Below are 19,257 nucleotides of genomic sequence, written 5' to 3' on the forward strand. Positions count from 1 at the left end.
TGGATTTGGTGTTTTGACTGTTATGTGATGGGAGGAATTTCCTTTCAGTGCCAATCTATTTGGAGTTCTGTAGAAGTCTTATATGTTTATGGACATCTTTTTCTCTAGGTTAGTGAAGTTTTCTTCTATAACTTTGTTGAAGATATTTACTATCCCTTTGAGTAAGGAAACTTCACTATCTTCTATATCTATTATCCTTAGGTTTTATCTTCTCATTTTGTCCTGGATTTTCTGGATGTTTTTGGTTAGAAGCTTTTTGCATTTTGCATTTTCTTTGACTGTTGTGACAATGTTTTCTAAGGTATCTTCTGTACCTGTCATTTTCTCTTCTATTTTTTTTTTTTTTTTTTTTGTGTGTGTGTGTTCTGTTGGTAATGCTTGCATCCCTGAGTCCTGATATCTTTTCTAGTTTCTTTTGTCTCCAGGCTTGTCCCCCTTTGTGATTCCTTTATTGTTTCTATTTCCATTTTTTAGATCCTGGATAGTTTTGTTCATTTCCTAAACCCATTTGTTTGTGTTTTTCTAGGATTCTTTAAGGGATTTTTGTGTTTCCTCTTTAAGGATTTCAAGCTGTTTGTCTGTGTTCTCCTGTATTTCTGTAAGGATGTCATTTTTGTCCTTCTTAAAGTACTGTATCATCATCATGAGATGTGGTTTTAAATCAGAGTCTTGCTTTTCTGGTGTGTTGGGGTATCCAGGGCTCACTGTGGTGGGAGAACTGCATTCTGATTATGCCAAGTATCCTTGATTTCTGTTGCCTATGTTCTTTGTGAAAGCCCAGGTACTTTATTCAGTTGCAAATTAGCAACTGTCAAGCTCAGACTCTGACCTCCCTGTGTGGGGGAGCTGGCTTTGAGAATTAGCAGAAAAGCAGGAGATCCTCTGAAAGTGTAGGCTGTGCTCCAAATTAACTTTTTAGGCTAAAAGGATTTTTAGCCATCAAGGAGGTTAAAATCATACTTACTAGAAGATTCAGGATCTGTATCCACTTGATGAACCAGTCTTTCAGGCAGCCATTGTGCTTTGTCTTCTTTTTGTGAAAAAACAAAACAAAACAAAACAAAACAAAACAAAACAAAACAAAACCACAAACAGAACTTCTTCCCCAGATTAAAACGGGGACTAGACCATTCCACGCATTAGTTAATGGGTCCCGCCATTTAACCATGGCTCTGGAAGTAACTGGATGCCAGTGGCAATTTCCTGCAGACTGACCTTTAACATCAGTTTGCAAGAAATTTAAAACGAACAAGACAAAAGCAAGATGTGCTTTTGGTGACTTTGGGGTGGAGGGTAAAGCTGACCCTGTTTCGTTTTAAAAAGCCAGTTTTTCAGAGTGCGATGAGCATGTTCAACAATTTCTTGTCTCATTGGGTTATAAGGAATTCCAGTTCTATGTTTGATACCAAATTCCTTACAAAGTGACGTAAAATTGTTGCTACTATAGGTTGGCCCATTACCTGTCTTAATGATTTTAGTCAATCCCATAGCATCAAAGGCTTGTAAACAATGATCAATTACATTTCTAGAGGCCTCTCCTGTATGTAGAGAAGCAAAAAGAAATCCTGAACAAGCGTCAATACACACATGTATATATTTTAATTTTCCAAATTCTGCATAATGAGTTACATCCATTTGCCAAATATGATTAGGCATAAGACCTCGTGGATTAGTTCCTAAATGCGGCACTGGAGATAATGTAATACATTTAGAACATTGTTTTACAACCATTCTTGCCTGTTCTTTAGTGATCTTGTGTCTGAGCCTTAAGGTATGGCTAGAAAGATGAAATTTATCATGATCACATCTAATCAAAGCAACAGGATCTGAAATTAAGGCCTCTCCTATCAGAGCCCTGTCGATGTAATCATTGCCTGCAGCTAAGGTCCAGGAAGGCCAGAATGAGCTCATATATGACCAATATAAAACAGATGTTTTCGGGCAAGAATGATGTTTTGCAATTGTGAAAACAGAGATCCTGCTGGCTTATTATAGTTAAACGTACCACAAGTCTCCAATAAGGGAATTGATTGTGCAACATATAAACTATCAGTAAGAATATTAAAAGCATCATTTACAGACTCAAAGACATTCAGTACTGCTGTTAGTTCTGCTAACTGAGCTGAGAGGCCAGGAGTCTCTATGAATATTTGTTGATTATTCATAAGATATCCAGCTCACCCTTTAGAAGAGCTGTCAGTAAAAATCAATAGAGCGTTATATAAAGGCTGTAAGGAAGTCATTTTAGGAAATATCACCTCATGTACATTTAAAATTTTTATCAACCTATCTTGAGGATAATGATTATCTATAGTTCCTATAAATCCTATTTGAGCAAGCAACCAATCCATACTGTTCTGCTTCAGCCAAGTATCTTGGTCTGTGCTGTAAGGCTGAACAATGATATCTGGCTCTTTGCCAAAATAAGTTAGTACTTGTTTCCTTCCAAGTATGATCATCTGAGCTACTGCTTCATAATATGGCAGGATATTACGTTTAGGAGAAATCCTCAAATGTATCCACATTAGAAGAGCCTTTTGCCACAACAATCCTTTTTGCATATAAATCGTATTAAAAATGAACAGATGTAAAGGCAAAAAGTAATCTATATAAGTGACAAATTGTTCTTCAATGGCTCTTTCCACTTGTTGTAAGGCCAGCAATTGATTAAGTATAAGTCCTGAAGAATTAACACCATTATGTGGAAACAGGTAGGAACTGAGGACACCAAGAACAACTCTCTCACAATTTGATATGCACCTTCTTTAAAACTACCAAAATATTATCTTAAGCCATTACTGTTTTGATTAAATAAAGGACGAGATTATTCTTATGTAAGGCCTGTAATCTGCCTGAGATATAAATCTAACATGGCATTGCCTTAAGGGGTCTTGTCCAGGCAATCTAGAACAATTTTTTAAATGTCCAAAAAGTCTTCTTCAAAGAACAGCATTTTTTTTCTTATGAGTTGTATATGCATAAACAATTGCAAATTTGAGAATTTATAGTATCTGAAGGATGAACAATTTTAAGCAATTGTAAGCTCTGAGATATAATATTGACAATTAATATACAAATTAAAGTTTTATTATTCAACATTTTAAAACACCATCTACAGCACACAATTTAATTATCTGTGCTGAAGCATGAGGAAACTCAAAAGAATAAACATGTGATCCAATTCACATATACTTTTCTCCCATAGAAGGGCTGTTTTTAAACACAGTAAATGGGATGCATGCATGAATGAATTTATAGAAGGTACAAAAGCACGCTTTAAAACAATTTTCAACTTATCTTTAGGATAGTAATTATCAATTTTATTTAAAATGATGGTATGCAATAGGCCAAATATTAATATTCTGCAATAACCAAATTAATTGCCATTTGGAACAAGGAACAGACACTTTGTCATGTTTTTAAGACAATTTTTGTTATAAGTTTTCTAAAATATATGAATTTATCTTACAATTCTTTATTAGCACCACAGCAGCCTTAATATGATGTTAAAACTTTGCTTTGAGGCAAAGAAAGATGATTTTACATTAATGTTTTCTCTTGCCAAAGAATTGCTGTGGGTACATTTAATAACCATAACTAAAATAAGCAGCTAATATTTAATTACCATTGATTATAATTGATAACAATTATAAAAGCTTCCTTTATTTTCTGCAAAGCCTTTTGTTCTTTGCCAGTTAATTTGTGTCTCTCAAGATAACATCTGACAAAGGTTTATGTCACTTTAAGACCTTAAGGTGAGACCTTAGCCAATTAACATCTCCTGGAAGCTTTTGAAAATAAAATTTTGAAGCAAATCAATTTTTCTTTCTTAGATATTCTGTACTGCAATTTTAACAAAAACCCTAAATATTAAACAGATATTGCTTCTGAATCTTTTCTGGAGCAACAACTACTCCCCAGAACTTTAAAGCTCATTGTGTAAGAGCAAAGATTTTAAGTAAACTTCCCTTGATAGGCATTAGCTAATAAAATACTTTCCACTTAGGAAACAATGTACACTGAAAGATTCAAACTCTTAGCTTCTTGTATAGAAGCAGAGACAATAAAAATTTTTCTTACATAATGTAAAGCTATATTATCCATACCTAGAGGCAAAATTTTCCAGTGATTACCAGTTCACCAGAAGCAAACCCTTTACCGTTATCAGAATGCAAAGGAAAAAATGAACCTTTAAACCTATAATAACTTTACATGAAGTAGACAAGCCAGATTGTAATGCCTTTATAAGTTCTACACTCTGATTGACCCTTTATAAACTTTGAATTTGAACTTTACTTAGAACAACATCTGGATAGATCTGTAACAGTGTTCTTTTAGCTAAAAGAAAATTACCTTAGAGGCAAGGAGAGGCAAGTTTCAAGAACTTCCTTAGGCACACGGTTTGCAAAACAAAAGAAAGTCACTCAAGCCTTTCTGAGGCTGCTCTGAGCTTTGTATGTCTGTATGGCCACAGAGAGCAGTATTAGTGCTCTCATAAGATGATTACTCTTGTAATTATCTTAATTAACAATATATGGGTGAGTAGAAAATCTTAAATTTGCGATCAAACTGAAAGATGCAGACAATGGAACACTGGCGGTTTTAACCATAATTTTCAAGTTTCTTTTGCAACGTTAGGATAATATCTACAACCTTTGGAAAGCAAAACCCAATTTTAAAACAATTTATCATCTTTAAAATCAATATTAGAAGCATCACTATCATGTTATGAAGTTTGGCTGCCAATTTACACCTTTAAGACCAGTAAAAAACCAAATGCAGCAGCTACACGAGTATTGTAAATTTAGACCAATCAAAGAATTTTACTTTTTATAGCTATAATTACAAGATAAAAAAGCACTTTGTCATTTGCTAAACACAATAATCACGATTGCAGAGAATTTTCTAGGAAAAAAGCCATCAGCTTATTTGCCTTATAAACAAGAGGTTACAGACTCCTATTCTTTAAAAGCAGTTTTTCCAGCAGCGGTTCCCCTGCTGTGCCTGATTTTTGGCTAAAGTGTGGCCACTCTCAGGTGTTGCTGAACCAGCAGATAAAGTCTTAGCCATTTTTTTTCCAACATGAAACACAGAACATTCAGTCATTCAGACAATGAAACAAAACACTCACAAATCAACACATAAATAGACCAGTGCACTAGAAATTAGACAAGACAAAGAGGGCAGAGAACTTCTGCTGCAGGGGCCAGAGAGAATAAAGCAGGGCATCCCCTGATTTTCTCTCTGTCTCTGGGAGAGTTTCAAAATCCATTTTCCCCTATTTTATTTTACTATCTTAAACCCTATTCCTTTAGCCTGATGCAGTTCTTGACTGTGGAAAACCTCCTGTTTTATTATTTTAAACCCCATTCCTCTTTCCTAAAGCAGGTTTTGAAAGCTGCGGATAACTACCTGATTCAAAGTTTCTAGTCCCACACATATTTCGCTGTCAAATCCTAAGTGGAAGCAGTGCCAGGTCAGCACTGTTCCAAACTTAGCCCATATCTTATGGCACCTCCAGCAAAACTTTAAAAAATGAAGTTTAAAACCAGTGCTAGCATAAATACCTGTTGCTAACTGTGCCCGATCCGATCCTGTGATTCTTTCCTTCTCGTGAAGCTCCACACAAGACAGCGATTCCCTCAGTGTTTCTCTGCTGTTCCCATTCATGGCATCAATCTGTTGTAAGCCGGCCCACGACCTACATGAACCAGATACAACTGGGAGGCAGGCTGGGGCTGAAAGAGACTAGATGGTGAGAAATGAATGAAGCCAAGACAATTTCCTGATCAAGGCCCGCAATTTTACTCAGAAACTGCTTATAAAGGGGGAAGGCCCATCCCCCCTGCCAGTCCATTCTTGGTGTCTGGAGCCAGCCTGCAGGTGACATGCAGGATAGGATGTGCCTCCAGAATATCTCAGGGGCCTCTCAGCAGGTAGCAGTGTCTTGGAGGAGAGCAGAGGCTGGTGACAGAACAATAGAGCCATCTAGGTTGGAAGGCTCCACTCTAGGTAATCTCCTTCTTAGGGGCAGCAAGGTCAAAGTCTAGATCAGCCTGCTTCAAGGCTGAGGGAGGCTAAAGAATAGAAAGGAATGGAACAGAACAGAAAGGAGAGGAGCAGAGCAGAGCACAGCAAAGCACAGCAGAGCAGAGCAGAGCAGAGCAGAGCAGAGCACAGCACAGCAGAGCAGAGCAGAGCACAGCAGAGCAGAAAAGAGCACAGCAGAGCAGAGCAGAGCAGAGCAGAGCAGAGCACAGCAGAGCAGAGCAGAGCAGAGCAGAGCAGAGCAGAAAAGAGCACAGCAGAGCAGAGCAGAGCAGAGCAGAGCAGAGCACAGCAGAGCAGAGCAGAGCACAGCAGAGCACAGCAGAGCACAGCAGAGCACAGCAGAGCAGAGCACAGCAGAGCAGAGCAGAGCAGAGCAGAGCACAGCAGAGCAGAGCAGAGCACAGCAGAACAGAGCAGAGCAGAGCAGAGCAGAGCACAGCAGAGCACAGCACAGCAGAGCAGAGCACAGCAGAGCACAGCAGAGCACAGCAGAGCAGAGCAGAGCACAGCAGAGCAGAGCAGAGCAGAGCAGAGCACAGCAGAGCAGAGCAGAGCACAGCAGAGCAGAGCAGAGCAGAGCAGAGCAGAGCAGAGCACAGCAGAGCAGAGCAGAGCAGAGCAGAGCACAGCAGAGCACAGCAGAGCAGAGCAGAGCACAGCAGAGCAGAGCAGAGCAGAGCACAGCAGAGCAGAGCAGAGCACAGCAGAGCAGAGCAGAGCACAGCAGAGCAGAGCAGAGCAGAAAAGAGCACAGCAGAGCAGAGCAGAGCACAGCAGAGCAGAGCACAGCAGAGCAGAGCACAGCAGAGCAGAGCACAGCACAGCATAGCAGAGCAGAGCACAGCACAGCACAGCAGAGCACAGCAGAGCACAGCAGAGCAGAGCAGAGCAGAGCAGAGCAGAGCAGAGCACAGCAGAGCACAGCAGAGCAGAGCACAGCACAGCAGAGCAGAGCAGAGCAGAGCAGAGCAGAGCACAGCACAGCAGAGCAGAGCAGAGCACAGCACAGCACAGCAGAGCAGAGCAGAGCAGAGCAGAGCACAGCACAGCAGAGCAGAGCAGAGCAGAGCAGAGCACAGCAGAGCAGAGCAGAGCACAGCAGAGCACAGCAGAGCACAGCAGAGCAGAGCAGAGCACAGCAGAGCAGAGCAGAGCAGAGCACAGCAGAGCACAGCAGAGCACAGCAGAGCAGAGCAGAGCACAGCAGAGCAGAGCACAGCAGAGCAGAGCAGAGCAGAAAAGAGCACAGCAGAGCAGAGCAGAGCACAGCAGAGCAGAGCACAGCAGAGCAGAGCACAGCACAGCACAGCAGAGCACAGCACAGCACAGCAGAGCACAGCAGAGCACAGCAGAGCAGAGCAGAGCAGAGCAGAGCAGAGCAGAGCACAGCAGAGCAGAGCAGAGCAGAGCAGAGCAGAGCAGAGCAGAGCACAGCAGAGCACAGCAGAGCAGAGCAGAGCAGAGCAGAGCAGAGCACAGCAGAGCAGAGCAGAGCAGAGCAGAGCACAGCAGAGCAGAGCAGAGCAGAGCAGAGCACAGCACAGCACAGCAGAGCAGAGCAGAGTACAGCACAGCACAGCACAGCACAGCAGAGCAGAGCAGAGCAGAACAGAACAGAACAGAACAGAACAGAACAGAACAGAACAGAACAGACAGAACAGGACATACAGGACAGGAAATGACAGGACAGGACAGAAAACAAAAAAATACATACTGCATATATTTGGTCAGCCCTAATAAAGATGTTTTACTATTTTGTTTTTCATGTGGTTAATCTTCACATTATTTCTCAAGATAACAACCACACTATTTTGATTCAATCTGCTGAAATTAATTCTAATCTGTTCTCCAATACCCCTTGAATGTCCACTTAAATGCTCACCCACTGCAAGGAATTCCACCCACAATTACTTAGATTCTGTGTGAAAGAAAACTTACCTAGAATTTTTCACAAAAAGAAAATGTATTTAAATGCTGTAAGACATATTGGAATATTTTGTAAGCCATGGATTACTAAGAATAATATAACATAAATTGGGCTATAATCATTTTTACAGGAAGTTATTTTTGTTTTAATTGTAACAATACATATGTGTTTCATAAACAAAGGTTTAGACTGACTCTATTTTAGATAAAAATTTGACTCTAAGAATCTAAAGTTACACATGAAAACTGTTCTAGTACATGTGGGGGTGTAATAGACCAAGAGATTGTAATTGATATTCCATTTCTCTTGGAATTCACAATCAAATATTCCCCTGTAGTTTTAGCTGGTCAGTATTCACAGAAATTTCATTTTTAATTTCTTCTATCTATTACCTATCAGGCTATCTACCTTTCATCTATAAATTATATACATCTAAATGCCATTTATCTGAAAGAATAGAATATTGAAAATGTTTTTTTTTAAAGATTTATTTATTATTATATGTAAGTACACTGTAGCTGTCTTCAGACACTCCAGAAGAGGGCGCCAGATCTTGTTACGGATGGTTATGAGCCACCATGTGGTTGCTGGGATTTGAACTCTGGACCTTCGGAAGAGCAGTCGGGTGCTCTTACCCACTGAGCCATCTCACCAGCCTTGAAAATGTTTTATAACATTCCTCAGTGCAATTAAATTCTACTTTACTCTGCAAAATATCATGCCATATATCCCTGAAAATTTTCCTCCAAATTAGCACCTTCTTACATGTTCTGTATAACTAACTGCAAGCTTTTATTTTTCTTTTTTTATTACGTATTTTCTTCAATTACATTTCCAATGCTATCCCAAAAGTCCCCCCCCCCCCACTCCCCTACCCACCCATTCCCATTTTTTGGCCCCGGCGTTCCCCTGTACTGGGGCATATAACGTTTGCCTGACCAATGGGCCTCTCTTTCCAGTGATGGCCAACTAGGTCATCTTTTGATACATATGCAGCTAGAGTCAAGAGCTCTGGGGTACTGGTTATTTCATAATGTTGTTCCTCCGATAGGGTTGCAGATCTCTTTAGCTCCTTGGGTACTTTCTCTAGCTCCTCCATTGGGGGCCCTATGATCCATCCAATAGTTGACTGTGAGCATCCACTTCTGTGTTTGCTAGGCCCCAGCCTAGTCTCACAAGAGACAGCTATATCACCGTCCTTGCAACAAAGGCTTGCTAGTGTATGCAATGGTGTCATCGCTTGGAGGCTAATTATGGGATGGATCCCTGTATATGGCAGTCTCTAGATGGACCATCCTTTTGTTTCAGCTCCAAACTTTGTCTCTGTAACTCCTTCCATGGGTGATTGTTTCCAATTCTAAGAATGAGCAAAGTGTCCACACTTTGGTCTTCGTTCTTCTTCAGTTTCATATGTTTTACATATTGTACCTTATATCTCGCTATACTAAGTTTCTGGGTTAATATCCACTTATCAGTGAGTACATTTCATTTGAGTTCTTTTGTGGTTGGGTTACCTCACTGAGGATGATACCCTCCAGGTCCAACCATTTGCCTAGGAATTTCATAAATTCATTTTTTTAAATAGCTGAGTAGTACTCCATTGTGCAAATGTACCACATTTTTTGTGTCCATTCCTCTGTTGAGGGACATCTGGGTTCTTTCCAGCCTATGGCTATTATAAATAAGGCTCGTATGAACATAGTGGAGCATGTGTCCTTCTTACCAGTTGGGACATGTTCTGGGTATATGCCCAGGAGAGGTATTGCGGGATCCTCCGGTAGTACTATGTCCAATTTTCAGAGGAACTGCCAGACTGATTTTCAGAGTGCTTGTACAAGCTTGCAATCCCACCAACAATGGAGGAGTGTTCCTCTTTCTCCACATCTTCGCCAGCATCTGCTGTCACCTGAATTTTTGATCTTAGCAATTCTGACTGGTGTGAGATGAAATCTCAGGGTTGTTTTGATTTGCATTTCTCTGATGATTAAGGATGTTGAACATTTTTTTCAGGTGTTTCTCAGCCTTTCGGTATTCCTTGGGTGAGAATTCTTTGTTCAGCTCTGAGCCCCATCTTTTAAGGGGGCTATTTGATTTTCTGGAGTCCACATTCTTGAGTTCTTTATATATATTGGATATTAGTCCCCTATATGATTTAAGATAGGTAAAGATCCTTTCCCAATCTGTTGGTGGTCTTTTTGTCTTATTGACAGTGTCTTTTGCCTTGCAGAAGCTTTGCAGTTTCATGAGGTCCCATTTGTCAATCCTCGATCTTAAAGCACAAGCCATTGCTGTTCTATCAGGAATTTTTTCCCTGTGCCCATATCTTCGAGACTTTTCCCCACTTTCTCCTCTATAAGTTTCAGTGTCTCTGGTTTTATGTGGAGTTCCTTGATCCACTTAGATTTGACCTTAGTACAAGGAGATAAGTATGGATCGATTCGCATTCTTCTACATGATAACAACCAGTTGTGCCAGCACCATTTGTTGAAAATGCTGTCTTTTTTCCACTGGATGGTTTTAGCTCCCTTGTCGAAGATCAAGTGACCATAGGTGTGTGGGTTCATTTCTGGGTCTTCAATTCTATTCCATTGGTCTACTTGTCTGTCACTATACCAGTACCATGCAGTTTTTATCACAATTGCTCTGTAGTAAAGCTTTACCACATTGTAAATTTACCTCATGGTGATTCCACCAGAGGTTCTTTTATCCTTGAGAAGAGTTTTTACTACCCTAGGTTTTTTTGTTATTCCAGATGAATTTGCAGATTGCCCTTTCTAAATCGTTGAAGAATTGAGTTGGAATTTTGATGGGGATTGCATTGAATCTGTAGATTGCTTTTGGCAAGATAGCCATTTTTACAATGTTGATCCTGCCAATCCATGAGCATGGGAGATCTTTCCATCTTCTGAGATCTTCTTTAATTTCTTTCTTCAGAGACTTGAAGTTCTTATCATACAGATCTTTCACTTCCTTAGTTAGAGTCACGCCAAGGTATTTTATATTATTTGTGACTAATTTCTTTTTCAGACTGATTATTCTTTGTGTAGAGAAAGGCCATTGGCTTGTTTGAGTTAATTTTATATCTAGCTATTACACCGAAGCTGTTTATCAGGTTTAGGTGTTCTCTGGTTGAATTTTTAGGGTCACTTATATATACTATCATATCATCTGTAAAAAGTGATATTTTGACTTCTTTTCCAATTTGTATCCCCTTGATCTCCTTTTGTTGTTGAATTGCTCTGACTAGGACTTCAAGTATAATGTTGAATAGGTAGGGAGAAAGTGGGCATCTTTGTCTAGTCCCTGATTTTAGTGCAATGCCTTCTAGCTTCTCACCATTTACTTTGATTTTGGCTACTGATTTGCTGTAGATTGCTTTTATCATGTTTAGGTATGGGCCTTGAATACCTGACGTTTCCAAGACTTTTATCATGAGTGGGTGTTGGATCTTGTCGATTGCTTTGTTTGAGTCTAAGGAGATGATCATGTGTTTTTTTTTTCCCTTTGAGTTTGTTTATATAATGAATTACGTTGATGGATTTCTGTATATTAAACCATCCCTGCATCCCTAGAATAAAACCTACTTGGTCAGGATGGATGATAGTTTTAATGTGTTCTTGGATTTGGTTAGTGAGAATTTTATTATTTTTGCATCGATATTCATACAGGAAAATGGTCTGAAGTTCTCTATCTTTGTTGGGTCTTTCTGTGGTTTATGTATCAGAGTAATTGTGGCTTCATAGAATGACTTGGGTAGAGTACCTTCTATTTATTTTTTGTGGAATAGTTTGTGCAGAACTGGAATTAGATCTTTTTTGAAAGTCTGGTAGAACTCAGCACTAAACCCATTGGGTCCTTTATTTTGTTTTGTTTTGTTTTGTTTTGTTTTGTTTTGGTTGGGAGACTATTAATAATTGCTTCTATTTCTTTAGGGGATATAGGACCGTTTAAATCGTTAACTTGATCCTGATTTAACTTTGGTACCTGGTATCTGTCTAGAAATTTGTCCATTTTGTCCAGGTTATACAGTTTTGTTGAGTATAGCCTTTTGTATTAGGAGCTGATGGTGTTTTGGATTTCTTCAGGATCTGTTGTTATGTCTACTTTTTCATTTCTGATTGTGTCAATTAGGATTCTGTCCCTGTGCCCTCTAGTGAGTCTGGCTAAAGGTTTATCTATCCTGTTGATTTTCTCAAAAAAACAGCTCCTGGTTTGGTTGATTCTTTGAATAGTTCTTGTTTCCACTTGGTTGATTTCGCCCCTGAGTTTGATTATTTCCTGCTGTCTACTCCTCTTGGGTGAATTTACTTCCTTTTGTTCTAGAGCTTTTAGGTGTGTTGTCAAGCTGCTAGTGTATGCTTTCTCTCGATTCTTTTGGAGGCACTCAGAGCTATGAGTTTCCCTCTTAGAAATGCTTTAATTGTGTCCCATAAGTTTGGATATGTTGTGGCTTCATTTTCATTAAACGCTAAAAAGTCTTTAATTTCTTTCTTTATTCCTTCCTTGACCAAGGTATCATTGAGAAGAGTGTTGTTCAGTTTCCACGTGAATGTTGGCTTTCCATTATTTATGTTGTTATTGAAGATCAGCCTTATTCCATGATGGTCTGAGTGGATGCATGGGACAATTTCAATATTTTTGTATCTGTTGAGGCCTGTTTTGTGACCAATTATATGGTCAATTTTGGAGAAGGTACCATGAGGTGCTGAGAAGAAGGTATATCCTTTTGTTTTAGGATAAAATATTCTGTAGATACCTGTTAAGTCCATTTGTTGTCCCACTATTATTGTGTGAGGTGCAATGTGTGCTTTGAGCTTATTAAAGTTTCTTTAATGAATGTGGCTGCCCTTGCATTTGGAGCATAGATATTCAGAATTGAGAGTTCCTCTTGGAGGATTTTACCTTTGATGAGTATGAAGTGTCCCTCATTGTCTTTTTTGATAACTTTGGGTTGGAAGTCAATTTTATTCGATATTAGAATGGCTACTCCAGCTTGTTTCTTTAGACCATTTGCTTTGAAAATTGTTTTCCAGTCTTTTATTCTGAGGTAGTGTCTGTCTTTTCACCTGAGATGTGTTTCCTGTAAGCAGCCAAATGTTGGGTCCTGTTTGTGTAGCCAGTCTGTTTGTCTATGTCTTTTTATTGGGGAATTGAGTCCATTGATATTAAGAGATATTAAGGAAAAGTAATTGTTGCTTCCTATTATTTTTGTTGTTAGAGTTGGCATTCTGTTCTTGTGGCTGTCTTCTTTTTGGTTTGTTGAGGGATTATTTTCTTGCTTTTTCTAGGGTATGGTTTCCGTCCTTGTATTGTTTTTTTTCTGTCATTATTCTTTGAAGGGCTGGATTCGTGGAAAGATAATGTGTGAATTTTGTTTTGTTGTGAAATACTTTGGTTTTTCTCCATCTATGGTAATTGAGAGTTTGGCCGGGTATAGTAGCCTGGGCTGGCATTTGTGTTCTCTTAGTGTCTGTATAACATCTGTCCAGGCTCTTCTGGCTTTCATAGTCTCTGGTGAAAAGTCTGGTGTAATTCTGATAGGCCTTCCTTTATATGTTACTTGACCTTTCTCCCTTACTGCTTTTAATATTCTCTCTTTATTTAGTGCATTTGTTGTTCTGATTATTATGTGTTGGGAGGAAATTCTTTTCTGGTCTAGTCTATTTGGTGTTCTGTAGGCTTCTTGTATGTTCATGGGCATCTCTTTCTTTAGGTTTGGCAAGTTTTCTTCTATAATTTTGTTGAAGATATTTGCTGGCCCTTTAAGCTGAAAATCTTCATTAGCATCTACTTTTATTATCTGTAGGTTGGGTCTTCTCATTGTGTCCTGGATTTCCTGGATGTTTTGAGTTAGTATCTTTTTGCATTTTGTATTTTCTTTGATTGTTGTGCCGATTTTCTCTATGGCATCTTTTGGACCTGAGATTCTCTCTTCCATCTCTTGTATTCTGTTGCTGATACTCACATCTATGGTTCCAGATTTCTTTCCTAGGTTTTCTATCTCCAGTGTTTCCTCACTTTGGGTTTTCTTTATTGTGTCTACTTCCTTTTTTAGGTCTTGGATTGTTTTATTCAATTCTATCACCCGTTTGGTCGTGTTTCCCTCCAATTCTTTAAGGGATTTTTGTGCTTCCTCTTTAAGATCTTCTACCTGTTTAGCAGTATTTTCCTGTATTTCTTTAAGTGAATTATTAAAGTCCTTCTTGACGTCCTCTACCATCATCAGGAGATATGCTTTTAAATCAGGGACTATTTTTTTCAGGTGTGTTGGGGTGCCCAGGACTAGGCGGGGTGGGAGTGCTACGTTCTGATGATGGTGAGTGGTCTTGGTTTCTGTTAGTAAGATTCTTATGTTTCCTTTCACCATCTGGTAATCTCTGGAGTTAGTTGTTGTAGTTGTCTCTGGTTAGAGCTTGTTCCTCAGGTGATTATGTTAGCCTCTATTAGCAGACCTGGGAGACTAGCTCTCTCCTGAGTTTCAGGTTTCAGAGTACTCTCCGCAGGCAAGCTCTCCTCTTGCAGGGAAGGTGCCCAGGTATCTTTTTTTTGAACCTGCCTCCTGGCAGAAGTTGTGATCCACTTACCAGAGGTCTTAAGATCCGTTGGAGGGTCCGGTGGGTACCTTGCAGGTGTCCGCAGGCTCCCCGCCCAAGGTACCCCAGTGCTTGCGTGGACCAGAAGGGACTTGTGCCCCTGATCAGGCCGGGTTTTCTGCTTCCCTAATTAATGCAGTCTCAGGTCCTGCTCGATTAGATTGGAGCAGAAGCTGTGTTCCACTCACCAGATGTCTTAAGATCCCATGGATGGTCCTGTGGGTACCGTGCCGGTGGCTGCAGACCCCTCACCCAAGGTACCCCGGTGCTGGTGTGGACTGGAAGGGACTTGTGTCCCTGATCAGGCCGGGTTTTCTGCTTCCCTAATTAATGCAGTCTCAGGTCCCTAGAGAACTCTTATAGCTGATAAAGAAGTACTTCAGCAATGTGGCTGCATATAAAATTAACACAAAGGAATCAATAGCCTCCCTGTACTCAAAGAATAAATGGGCTGAGAAAAAATTAGGGAAATGATATCCTTCACACTTGTTACAAATAATATAAAATATCTTGGTATGACTCTAACTAAGGCCAGTGAAAGATTTGTATGACAAGAAATTCAAGTCTCTGAACAAAGAAATAGAAGTCCTCAGAAGATGGAGGATCTCCCAGGATTGGCAGGATTAACATAGTGAAAATGGCCATTTTACCAAAAGCAATCAATGGAGTCAATGTAAACCCCATCTAAATTCCAACTCAGTTATTCATAGAGACTGAAAGAGCAATTCTCAAATTCATCTGGAATAACAATAAACCTAGGATAACAAAAACTATTCTCAACAATAAGAGAACTTCTGGGAGGGATCACCACCCCTGACCTCAAGCTGTACTACAGAACAATAGTGACAAAATCTGCATGGTATTGGTTCAAAGACAGGTAGATCAATGGAATAGAAAGGAATACCCAGAATTAAACCCATACACCTATGGTCACTTGATCTTTTATAAGCAAGCCAAAAGCATCTAGCAGAAAAAAGACAGCATATTCAACAAATAGTGCTGACTCAAGTGGAGATTGGCATGAAGAAGAATGCAAATCTAGCCATTCTTTTTTTTTAAAATTAGATATTTTCTTTATTTACATTTCAAATGTTAACCCCTTTATTGGCTTCTCCTCAGACCCCCCCCCCCATCCCATTCCCGCTCCCTCTGCTTATGAATCCACCCACTCCTGCTTCCCTGTCCAGGCATTCCCCTACATTGGGACATTGAGCCTTCACAGGACCAAAGGCCTCTCCTCCCATTGATGTCCAACAAGGACATATGCAACTGGTGCCATGGGTCTCTCTAACTGTATTCTTTGGTTGGTGGTTTAGTCCCTGGGAGCACTGGGAGGACTGGCTGGTTGATATTGTTGTTCCTCCCATGGGGCTGCAAACCCCTTCAGATCCTTTGGTTCTTTCTCTAGACCCTCTGTTGAGGACACTATGCTCGGTCCAATTGTTGGCTGAGAGCATCCACCTCTGTATTTGTCAGGCACTGGCAGAGCCTCTCAGGAGACAACTACATGAGCATCCTTTCAGCAAGCACTTATTGGCATCTACAATAGTGTCTGAGTTTGGTAACTGTATATGGGATAGATCCCCAGGTAGGGCAGTCTCAGGATGGCCTGTTTTTCAGTCTCTGATGGATACTTTGTCTCTCTATCTCCTCCCATGGGTATTTTATTCCCCCTTCAAAGAAGGACAAAAGCACCCACACTTTCATCTTCCTTCTTCTTGAGCTTCATGTGGTCTGTGAATTGTACTTGGGTATTCCAAAATTCCAGGCTAAAATCCACTTATCAGTGAGTACATACCAAGTGTGTTCTCTTGTTATTGGGTTACCTCACTCAGGATGATATTTTCTAGTTCCATTCATTTGCCTAAGAATTTCATGAATTCATTATTTTTAATAGCTGAGTAGTACTCCAATGTGTAAATGTACCACATTTTCTGTATCCATTCCTATGTTGAGGAACATCTGGGTTGTTTCCAGCTTCACATTATTCTAAATAAGGCTGCCAAGAATGTTGTAGAGTGTGCCCTCCCCCCAACCTTGTACAGTCTGGCTGAGACCTGGTTTGCCACAGTTGCTACCTCACCAAGGGTGGAGTCTTTTGAACTAGGTAAAGTCTTTTGTCTGCCATATCTGCAGCTTCCTGCAAGGAGCTACCTGCTGAGCAGCTGAGCTTGTTTTCCTGACAGATGCTGACAAAGCAACCATGACCACAAGATCCTGGCATGGCATGGATGGGTTCTCCCACTTTATAAGCTCAGACTCATAAGTAAACATTGGGCCTTGATCAGAGAACTTTGTCTTGGCTCATTATCTCTCTTGCTGCCTTTCCCATCCAACCCCACCTTTCCCTTCAGGAACCCAGTAACCCATGGCCACTGGCGGCTACAAGTGGTGCTCAATAAGTGGTCTGAAAATGGAAAGAAGTACTGAGGCTACATTGTCTTGGAGCTCTGCAGAAAACAGGAGAAGATGTATCCTGCATGGTAAGCAACATACAGTATTAATGTTAGTGCTACAAATTTCATCTTTAGAAGGCTGTTGATCACAAGGTTACAAAAAGGATACAGGCTAGACTGAGTCAGCATCGGCCCAACACTGATATCAGCTAGGGGTTGACAGTGGAAAATGGGACTGGAAAATTCTAAACAGGCATTTGTCTGCAGTCAAGAACTGCATCAGGTGGGAAGAGTGGGACTTAAAATGATAATATAAAATAAAATAAAATAAAAAGAGTAAAAAACAAACAAACAAAACAAAAATGGAGATGCTAGATATACAAATGATGAGGAGGGGAGAGAGAATGAATAATGGATTTCGAAGCTCTCCCAGTGACAGAAGGAAATAGGGAGACATCCTGCTTCCTCTCTGGCCACTAAGGGAGGCATTCTTAGTTCTGGTTACATCAATTCTCTACCCTCTCTGTATTGTCTGTGTTTGGTGCACCAGTCTGTCCATGTGTCAATTTGTGTTTGTTTTTTGTTTCATTGTCTGAATGACTATTTTTCTATGTTTCATGTTAAAAAGAAAAAATTATTAAAACTATCTGCTGGCTATCGATCTCTTGATTCAGTCTCGGTTTGCACAGTGAGGCTGATTTAAGTTGCCCTGCACCCTTATCCAGGAGTCAAGCATAGCAGGAGAGGCACTGCTGAAAAGCTGCTTTTAAAAGGGATCTGCAACTTCTTAGTTTTAAGGCAAATAAGCTGATAATTGTTTTTGTTTGTTTGTTTGTATTCGGGTTTTTTTGTTTGTTTTGTTTTGTTTTTGTTTTTGTCCTAGAAAAATCTCTGCAATTGTTATTATTGTGTCCAGGAAATGACAAAGTGCTTTTACTCTTGAAATTATACCTAAAAAAGTAAAAATTCTTTTTTTTTTTTTTTTTTTTTTTTTTTTTTTTTGGGTTTAAATTTGTAAGATTCATGCAGCTGCTTCATTTGGTTTCTGAGTGGTCTTAAAGGTATAAATATGCTCTGCATGTATTGGCTTATAAGTTATTGGTATGATTAAGAAGGTATAACACTGGTAACAAGAAGGTAAGCTTAAAATTGGTAACATAGGATTGGAGTCATTTTAAACAACAGCCAGTGGCATGAACCAGCCCAGGAAAGCAGGCCTCTAAAGATACTTCTAAATTGGGATAATATTTTTTGTAATTCTTATCCTAGAAACTAGATTTATAAGGGATAAGATTTAAAACAATGTCTCTTTAATGAAGCATTAAAAGTTGCACTGTCATGCTTTCATATATAAGAATTGGCAGCCAAACTTCGTAACATGAAAGTGATGCTTCTAGTATTGATTTTAAAGAGAGTAGATTGCTTAAAATTAGGTTTTGCATTCCAGAAGTTATGGTTATGCCTTAATATTGCAAAAGAAATTTAAAAATTACGGTTAAAATTGCCAGTGTTCCTTTGAGTGCAGTTTGCAGTTTGATCGCAAGCTCGGGATTCGTAACTCACCCATATTTTGTAATTAGGATGATTACAAGAATGTTCACGAGAATGCTAATGCAGCTCACTGTGGCCATCCAGCCTTACAAAACAAAAGAAAGACAGTAGAATTGATCCCCTGGAATCTGTCTTCACTGCAGTCATTGGGGGTAGTTATTGGGCCAGACCTCAGGAAGTAGGCTCAGATTTTTAAAAAAAAAATACATTTGAGTTAATACAAAGCACAGAGCAGCCTCAGTGAGGCTTGTGTGGCATTTCTTTTGTTTTGCAAACCCTGCCTAGGAAAGTTTTTGGGACCTTGCCTCTCCTTGCCTCCAGGAATTATTTTTTAAGCCAAAACATTATTACAGATTAATCCAGGTGTTGTTCAAAAATGAAGTTTAAACTTAAGATCTATGAAAGGTCAATAAAGCTGTTGAACTTCTTAAGACATTACAATTTGGCCTGCATACTCCATATAGAATTATTATGAATTTGGAAGGTTGTTTTTTCCTTTGCATCCTGATAATTGTAAAGGTTTGTCTTCTACTGTGCTTGTAATCATTGGAAAGTTTTGCCTCTAGGAATGGCTAATAGCTTTACATTATGTAAAAAAAAAGTCTCTGCTTCAATACAAGAAGCTAGGACTTTGAATCTTTCAGTGTATATTGTTTCTTATATGGAAAGTATTTTATTAGCTAATGCCTCTGAAGAGAAATTTACTACAAACATTGGCTCTTATGTAATGAGCTTTAAA

The 19,257-nt window shown here is 39.6% G+C and overlaps 2 protein-coding genes across 4 annotated transcripts in view; one reads left to right on the forward strand and one right to left on the reverse strand.

The window, feature by feature from the left end:
- The window catches only part of Vmn2r2 (vomeronasal 2, receptor 2), a 55,188-nt gene extending 49,360 nt beyond the window's left edge, over nt 1–5,828 (reverse strand). The window contains exon 1 of the mRNA XM_017319413.1: nt 5,568–5,828. The gene's annotated coding sequence lies outside the window, so the exon portion shown is untranslated. The remainder of the gene's footprint in view (nt 1–5,567) is intronic.
- The window catches only part of Vmn2r1 (vomeronasal 2, receptor 1), a 142,676-nt gene that overhangs the window by 86,918 nt on the left and 36,501 nt on the right, over nt 1–19,257 (forward strand). For all 3 annotated transcript variants that reach the window (XR_001783720.1, XR_375555.2, XR_001783721.2), the window contains exon 4: nt 16,926–17,054. The gene's annotated coding sequence lies outside the window, so the exon portion shown is untranslated. The remainder of the gene's footprint in view (nt 1–16,925; nt 17,055–19,257) is intronic.

This window comes from Mus musculus, chromosome 3 (genome assembly GCF_000001635.26).
Source record: "Mus musculus strain C57BL/6J chromosome 3, GRCm38.p6 C57BL/6J".
NCBI classification, from domain to species: Eukaryota; Metazoa; Chordata; class Mammalia; order Rodentia; family Muridae; genus Mus; species Mus musculus.